Source organism: Ipomoea nil, unplaced genomic scaffold (genome assembly GCF_001879475.1).
Source record: "Ipomoea nil cultivar Tokyo-kokei standard unplaced genomic scaffold, Asagao_1.1 scaffold3195, whole genome shotgun sequence".
In the NCBI taxonomy this organism is placed as follows: Eukaryota; Viridiplantae; Streptophyta; class Magnoliopsida; order Solanales; family Convolvulaceae; genus Ipomoea; species Ipomoea nil.
The window spans coordinates 1,459,182-1,469,196 of record NW_017619623.1 but is presented as its reverse complement, the minus strand read 5'-3'; positions in this window follow the sequence as shown (position 1 = coordinate 1,469,196).

Here is a 10,015-nt window from a genome sequence, read left to right as displayed (position 1 = left end):
ACTATACACGGTGACTGCACAGGCTCAAAAGGAACTAATCATTCATAACTTACTACATTAAAGTAAACTTGGGGAAATGTACCCTGGTGTCTATCACCAACAAAACAAAAGATGTCTACATCCATAATCTCAACAACAACAGTAATAGATCAAAAGCGTTTAGACTAAATAGCAACTAACTACACTAGTCTAACTCGAGCACTCTCAAGAGCTGGGTCCACCTGAAAGGAGTTTTGCAAATAGACAAATAGAAAATACCCGTTAGCACGAAGCTAAGTATAACTCCACTCAACCCTGTAAAATACTACAGTATATACTTTGGAAAATCATTTGATTCACATTCCCAAATTAAGCATTCTCAACCACTTAGGCAAAACTTTAATATAATCCACAGAACTTTCTATATGCTTACAACCTATAATATCAAATAGGCAAACTTTACCAATATCTAACTTATCAACAGGCTCACACTATCACATACTTAACATACCAAATCTCAATCCTATATAACATCTCAATAACAATCTCATGCTAACACATAAACCTATCAAGCAATTTCGTGCTATCAATTAATAAGAAATTAATCTCATGCTTTCAAGTTCTCATCATGCAATCTAGAATTATCATACATCAATATGCAAACTAAGGCAATCATACTCAATATACAATCTCGGGTAATCATTCTCAATATGCAATCTAGTGCAAACATTCTCAAATGCAATAAGATGCTATAGGATAAGTATAGATAGATGTACATATACACTCGTTTGGAAATAAAATACTTTTCTGTGGAGGTTTCTTAGAGCCACAAGGACTCGCTTGCTCTTTCTTTCTTAGAGTCGCTATGACTCGCTTTCTTAGAGTCGCAATGACTCACTTTCTTAGAGTCGTAATGACACGCTTGCTTTACTCGTGGACGAGGTAGGAACTTCACCGTAGCGTGAATGAACCTATCCGGGCACGACGTCTAGCCGGCCTAATACTCATCTCGTCCACAAAACCTGACCAGCGTCTAGCCGGCCTAATACTCTGTGGAATCAGGTATCGAACTATCAGCGTGCACACCCCCTGACCAGGATTCCAAGCCCGGCGGGAAGTTTCCAACCTCGTAACGTGGGAATACACTGCGTTACATGTCATCGGATCACAATGTCCGTTACTTTCCTTTCCTCTCCGAAAGGACATAGTCCTAACGGGTCCTCCAAAACCTCACTTATATAGATAGCATATATATCTCATGCAAATTCTCTACTTATGCAAACTTATGCACGTAACTTCTCAACAATTTCTCAATGCAACAAGATAATGACTCTCCACATGTTTATGAGCTTTGGAAAATAATACTTAGGCTCACGTCGGCCACTTATGCACTTTTAAAACATGATATGTTGAAATGCTAAATATTGTAAAACATACTTCATTTCTATATTACTGTGAACTCTTAAAGAACACTTAGATCATGCTTGAAATTCACCATTTGACAAACACTCTCATCAAACACTTAGCAAATAATTATAATGCATTTGGAATTCAAATTGCTCAATTTAGACTCATTCACTGGGTAATAACATTCAAGATTAACATGTTCTGTACACTTCAATGATTGGAACTTGACAATAGTCTCTATGAATCATAATATACACTTTAGGCAAGCTTTTCTAACCAAACTTAATCAATTAGTGATCATGCTTCTCAATTTAACAATCAAATAACAATATGCAGCTCACATAGGCACAACCAAGGCTGATACTTCTCAAAAGAACATTACTGTAACACAATTGCTTCACAAAATCTATCACATAATGTTCATTTCTAATCCAAATTCAACTAAATCAAAGACCAAACGTGCGTCATGACGGCCCCAAGGTTCCGAGCCACAAGGGCCAGCGACTCCCGGTTCGAAATGACACGTAGCTGAGCCACAAGGGACCGGCCACTACACAGACAAAGTTAGGCAGAGCTTGCGGCGGGGCTTGAGGAGCCCCGCCGCCTGGAACCGCTAGGCGGCGGCCTAGGGCCACGGCCCTTGCCTAGAGCCGCTCCATCACGGCTCCCCTCGTGGGCCGTTGGCTAGCCCCGTGACTCTAGCTGGTGCCCACTGTGTTGTGCCCCAGAGACTTCTTCTTCACTTGTAGAGCATTTTCAGACAATTTTTCACTTCCAAATCATCAACAACACATTATACAACATCAACAAGTCATCTAATAGCTCAAACACACAATATTCTAGCATTCCTACTCATTTCTACCTATGAAACAGTGACTTCACAGAGTCAAAAAGAGATTGGGAATCCATGGGGTTATACCTTTGTAGCTTTCTTCCTTGAGCTGGGATTCCACCTTCTTCCCAAGCTAGATACCCCCTTCTTCACCTCCTAAACAACTCCAACAAACCATACCACAACTCACTACAAGACCTCAGAGAATAAACTAGGAGAAAGATTAGAAGGAAGCAGATGAATAGATGGCAAAGGATGCTAGAATGCTTACTGTGATTTCTCTTGTTTGCAGTGAGAGTTGAGAAGCCAAAAATGGAATCAGGGAAATGGAATAAGCTTACCAATCATTATATAGGGGTGCAAAACCCTAAGAGGATTCCCTGTGATTGGTGGGTGGCAAAATGGTGAATAGGACTTGGCAGGAAAATGGCATTAGACATGTTTTGGATGGCTTGTGGTCCACCATACTCCGTGGACCATAGGCTAGAATTGATATTTAAGGTAGTTTGGGGTTGAAAGGTAATTTTCCCAAAAATTTTTTCTAGTCAAACACTTGATTTAGGCTTCTCGGATTTCTCCCGGTCTCACTCAGATATGTTTCTCAGTTTAAAACGTGGTACACGAAGTACCCGAAAGTTTAGGATTTTGGAATTAAAACTCTCGGTGTTGAATTTTATTTTAAAAAGTTTCACTCGAAACAATCCATTCAAACACTGTTCTTGTTGCAAAAATTTTTAGGGAGTAAAAATGGCTATTTTGGAATTTCTTAAAATCGGATTTATAAAATTAGATTTTGCGCTGTCACATTATGATTGTAGACTTGGAATTTGATTTTGCCGGAAATCGTCCAAAAGAATTGAGGAAGATATTATAGAATGTTAAACTGGATAAAATTTTGGTTTACAACAAAGTTTATAGTCGCTACTATACTTAAATATGTGTAATAATTAATGACGTTCATCTTATAACGAATTTGAAACATTATGATTATCAAACCAACTTTTAAAACTTGGCTGGGTTAAAGAAAAAGGTAAATTTTATCAATAAAACAGATTCATGTGCCACCTGCCGTTTTAAATGTGTAGACTCTGCATTCAGACTTTTATTTATTTTCTATTTACTAACATCGTGAAAATCAAGAAGTTGGAATGGATTGTACTTATTTATGATACATGAAAATTTTTAACAGCAAATGTTTATGTATTTTGAAAATATTTTATTTTGAATAAATTCATAAAAAATTTAAGATTATTTCATTAATTTAAAAAATTTTGAATAAATTCATAAAAAATTTAAGATTATTTCATTAATTTTAAAAAATTAAAATGCATTTTTTAACAAGAAATTAGTAACTGGCCACTGGGTCAAAGAAGAGAATGAGCTGGGTGATCTCATGGTTGATTACTTCAGCAACTTGTTTAGCACAAACCAGGGAGAGAGGGATGAGGTCATCGATTGTATCAGAACCACAGTTACTGAGCAGGAAATTGACATGCTCCTCCAGCCGTTAAGGATTGAAGAGGTTCGTATTGCTGTATACCAAATGTATCTAGACAAGTCTCCAGGGCCTGATGGATTCGGGTCAGGATTCTTTCAGCACTTCTGGACATAGTCGGGGGAGAAGTTACTGTATTCTGTAGGGATTTTATGCAATTTGCACGTCTGCCATCTAAGGTGTAACACCCTACTTTTTAAAAATTAAATCAAAAAATACTTTTAACTTTAAACAAGATAAAAAGTATGATTAATTTACTTAAATCCAACCTAAACCATCAAACGGGTGTCACCGCCACAGTCACCACTCGCGATGACTGCACAGGCTACAAAATGATATCTATCTAGAGTCAAGCTCATCAAAAACAACATCAAAGTCTTGGGGAACAAACCCTGGTGTCCAAGCACCAACAAAAGATTAGTCTAAAAGTAACTAACATCAAACATCTAGGTAGAATCTAAATCTAGAAACTACCACTTCAACTATGCACTAAACTAACTCGTGTGCTCTCAGACACTGGGCCCACCTGAAATGGGTTATAAAAACAAGTAGAAAATAAACCAGTTAGCAAATTAATGCTAAGTATAAAGCCACTCAACCCAGTAAAGTACTATAGATATAGATTTGGAAAACATTTGGCAAGTACACATAATCTCCAGTACTTTCAACACTTAAACAACAATCTCAAATCATGCTTATGAACAACTCTATATGCTTGCAACCTATACATCATATAATCATGCTTTCTCAAGTACTCAACTTAAACACTTTCTCATGCTTCAACAAATATCTTTAAACATAACTCATTATGCAATTCTCATGCTCAAACTGATATGTAAAGGGGTACTTAAACTCAACAAGCAAACTCATGCTATCATGCCAACTCATAAACAACAAAGTACTATTCTTCTCATCATACTCTAAATACAAAACATGCAAGTCATGTAACAATAAATATCATGATGCAATAAGTATATATATATATACTTATACTCTCGCTCTTATGTAAAAATAAATATTTTTTCTATGTGAAGGTTTCTGTTGAGTCTCTTGACTCACTTTTCTCTTCTTTCTTTCTTTCTTACTTTCTGTTGAGTCACTTGACTCGCTTTTCTCTTCTTTCTTACTTGCTTTCTTTCCTCGTTCTCAAACTTTCTCATGAATCTCTTTGCTCTTGTTTGTGCGAGGCAGGTACTCCGCCGTAGCGAAGCCATAGCAAACAGTGATAACTCTTGCAGCCGCCACATCCGTATCAACAGAACCTCTAACTCGTGGGGGAGGTAGGAACTTCACGAATCATGAATGGACCTATCCGGGCTCGACAATCTAGCCGACTTAATACTCAACTCGCCCACAGAACCGGTACTGGTGGTTCTTTAATCTTTCTTTCTTTCTCTGTGGAATCAGATATCGTACATGCAGTGTGCACACCCCCTAACCAGGATTCCAAGCCCGACGGCACTACTACACAGCAGGCTTTTAACGTCGGCTAAATAGCACTTTTAATGTCGGCTAAATTTCGAAGTTGTTCTGGGCGACGTTGTATATATTATATACAATGTTGCAAAACACGCTAGGCGCCCCCTAGGCGCCGATTTTTTATTTTATTTTTTTTTAATTAAAAATAAAATTTAAAATTAAAAATTTTTAAAATTTAGTAATAAAACATAAGGTTTCCATAGTTATTTCTTAGAAATTATTTACGAAAGTGGTTGTAAAAGTGTTCAAAAGATTGTTTAAATCATCTAAATACATAAAAAACTAAAATTAAGAGGTAAAGAAGCATTTTTTTGAGAAATTAGTAGACCAAACCGCCTCGAAAAAATACGTGATTTGAAAAAAAAAATTGTCCAAAACGGACAACCGAGTCAAAAGTTATGCCTTCCGAAACTTTTTCAACATTAAAAATAAATAAATAAAAAATTATAGCGCCGAACCGGCCGGTTAGGCGGTCTAGGCGGTCGACCGCGGAGGCCGTTCCTCGCGGCGGCGATTTTTGCAACATTGATTATATATAACGTCGGCTATTAAATAGCCGACGTTATATATATATTTTTTAATTTAATTAATAAATACCTACAACGTCGGTTAATTTGTATTAGCCGACGTTGTAACATTTTTTTTAAATACTATACAACGTCGGCTAATACCAATTAGCCGACGTTGTAAGGTTTTAATTTTTTTGTAAATATATTACGACGTCGGCTAATTCTAATTAGCCGACGTTGTATGTTTTTTTTTTTTTTTTTTATAATATACCGTTTATACCCAAAAACCTGCTCAAATTACTCACAACCACAACCATAACCTGCTTAATTTCTCACAACCACAACCAAAACCTACTCAATTATTGCACCACAACCACAGCAAAATATGTAGAATCTAATATTTATAATGAAACAAGTAATAAAAGTAATAAATCTCACAATTTGATACTAATTAATAATACAAGTTAACATTATCAAAACCTAATATCAATTTGTTCAATTTACATATTTAACCATACATCAATAAAGAAGTCGGCCCATACGTCTCTTACTTGATCAATTTCTTGTTGAGTGTAGCTCGATCCACCAACTCTCTCAACAATCTACAAAGTTGATAATTATTAAATAATTAGTAAGCTAGCATTTTTAAAATTAGAAAGAGAAAGGTATTATATTAAATTACATGGCTTATCCATTCCCGCACATGCTTCTTTGGAAAGAATTTCAAGCATGTATTTCATCACATAATATCCACATGCCGTACTTCCAACTTGTTGAGCACACTACATTTGAATTAAATTACATTTAAAATTTTATTTAATAAAAAACAATAAAATATATGTAGTTTTACAAATGTATAAAATACTTACCAAAACCTTAGTCCATTTTGGTGAACGAGTAGATCCATTGCTTCTCAACAACATTGCTGAATTGACACACCTAAAATTATAAGAGATTAGTATACATAAATACTTTATGACATCATGCATACTTTATTAATTATACATATTAATACTGATAAGTTCACATACTTTTCAACAATATCTTTGATGTCATCACGTGGCTGGCCTCCAATTGAATCAAACCAATAGATTTCATTAAGCTGAGGACAAATTGCCATCAACAATGGTCAATACAAATCAATAATGTATTAGTTGTAAGTAAATATAATATATAATAAAAGTGTATTATATATAAGTTATTTTATTTGAAACAATTAAAACTTACTTTAAAATATATGGCGCTAGATAGCATTTTTTTTTGTCCATATTGCATGGTGACGTTGATATACCCTGTCCGTTCATCTATAGTATTCGAAACTAGTTGAATGAAATGTGGATCTAAGAAGCCATATATGGTCTTTGATGCCAAATCAAATTTGTCATAAAGACCCCTATTCAAAAATACAATCAATCATATATATTAGTAATATAATAGATGAAATGAAAAATATTATATAAACAAATATAAGTAAAGAACTTAATTATTACCTTATAAAGAACTGCAATATGGAAACATCTAACGTCTCCATCCTTAAGAAACGCATAATCTCCGATGGGTCAAATTGTAAGCGATAGTCAACATCGCCCACAATACCATGCTCCATCTTTATCACAACATTTTCATCAAGTTTTATATATCCAATGGTCACTACAAATCAATAATGTATTAGTTGTAAGTAAATATAATATATAATAAAAATGTATTATATATAAGTTATTTTATTTGAAACAATTAAAACTTACTTTAAAATATATGGCGCTAGATAGCATTGTTTTTGTCCATATTGCATGGTGACGTTGATATACCCTGTCCGTTCATCTATAGTATTCGAAACTAGTTGAATGAAATGTGGATATAAGAAGCCATATGTGGTCTTTGATTCCAAATCAAATTTGTCATAAAGACCCCTATTCAAAAATACAATCAATCATATATATTAGTAATATAATATATGAAATGAAAAATATTATATAAACAAATATAAGTAAAGAACTTAATTATTACCTTATAAAGAACTACAATATGGAAACATCTAACGTCTCCATCCTTAAGAAACGCATAATCTCCGATGGGTCAAGTTGTAAGCGATAGTCAACATCGCCCACAATACCACGCTCCATCTTTATCACAACATTTTCATCAAGTTTTCGAACAATTTTATATACCTTTAGACATCGAGGACTCAAAGAAGTCGGATCAGCTATAGTGAGATCAACAGAAGGTCGTTGCACACCGGAATCATAAGTCATTTGTACCTGTTCAATATAAGTAACAATTACTATTTTTAAAAAGTAAATTAAACTATTTTAAAAATACATACCTCATCGGCTTCGGTATACAAGTCAACCAATCGCAGCGCACCACAATTCGAGTTATGCTCAGGGAATCCTGTTCCAATGGTGCCTTGGAATTAGACTTCCCGTTGGTTATGCTCAGGGTTCAGGGGGATAATTTTTATCAACAATATTTCAACCCACGCTTGAGATGGGAATCGATCCCAGGCCTGCCTTTTTGAAGGTCCATACTGAATACCATCAAACCACAAGGGAGATGGCTAATTATGCTATGTAGGAACATAATATACGTGCACATGTATATAATTAGAAAATACTAGGTTTTCTTAGATTAAGAAACTATTAAGCTTAATGAATAATATTGATTTAGAAAAATTTAATAAAATTAGTTGTATGCACATACGGTCCTCGTACAATGCCCAAAAAAATATGGAGTATCACACCTTTACACGGCGACCGCCGTCTATTAAGTGACGTAAATATATATTAGAAGGCGGTTATTTAAGAACCGCCGTCTATTAAGTGACGTAAATATATATTAGAAGGCGGTTATTTAAATCCACCGTCTATTAAGTGACGTAAATATATATTAGAAGGCGGTTATTTACAACCACCATCTATTAAGTGACGTAAATATAAATTAGACGGAGGTTATTTAAGAACCGCCGTCTATTAATTGACGTAAATATATATTAGACGGCGGTTATTTAAAACCGCCGTCTATTAAGTGGCGTAAAAATATATTAGAAGGCGGTTATTTAAAACCGCCGTCTATTAAGTGACGTAAATATATATTAGAAGGCGGTTATTTACAACCGCCATCTATTAAGTGACGTAAATATATATTAGACGGTGGTTATTTAAGAACCGCCGTCTATTAATTGACGTAAATATATATTAGACGGCGGTTATTTAAAACCGCCGTCTATTAAGTGGCGTAAATATATATTAGAAGGCGGTTATTTAAAACCGCCGTCTATTAAGTGACGTAAATATATATTAGAAGGCGATTATTTAACAACCGCCGTCTATTAAGTGACGCCGTATATAGTAGACGGCGGTTATTTAAAGACCGCCGTCTATTAAGTGTCGTAGTATATAATAGAAGGCGGTTATTTAAAGACCGCCGTCTATTATGTGCCGTAGTATATAATAGAAGGCCGTTATTTAGAAAACCGACGTCTATTATGTGTCGTAGTATAATAAAATATAATAGAAGACAGTTATTTAAAAAACCGCCTTCTATTAAGCGACGTAGTATATCATTTCTGTAGTAGTGTGACCTTCACTTGATCTACATGTATTTATATCCCGTGAACCCTTTCGGCCTTGTAAACTGTCCCACGTGCAACTTTACGTCTGATGGGATCTTCCAAATACAATTCACATCCTGCTCCTAACTGTATGAATTCATATTAAGAAATAGCTAAAATGTTTTTAATAAATAATAATAAGATTAGTTATAAATGATTACTTACGGCTGGTAAATCAGCAAAAGGGTTTGGAGAACTTGCTTTTTCACTATGACAATGTGGTTGGACAGCTACACACATGTCTTCCTCCTGCCTTGATGGTACAGGTTGAGCAGCTGGAGTGTTCATACTACTAAATTCATCCCTCATCTCTTGAATGACTGCTTGCAAGGATGTTTCATATTGCTTTCTTTTAATTGCTAACGCCTCAGCAACTGCTGTCTTAATCATATCTTTTACTTCTGGGGTAGACTGGCTTTGACGACGTTTTGCAGGACCAAAGTAGCTTTTTAAGCCATGTGCTCTACCCACGGCTCTAACACATCCGCAATGCTCATCTGTACCTATGGCATTAGACAATATATCTTGTCTACCGGACTCAACAAACTCTCCTTGAGAAGCTTGCAATGATAGCCAATCCTAACATATAAAAACAATATTTAATAATGATTACTAGCTATCTTAATAATGTAGAAAATTTTAACATATTACTTACAATCTTTTCCACGACCATTCTAGTCGCTTCGTTATTGATATTTCCTGAT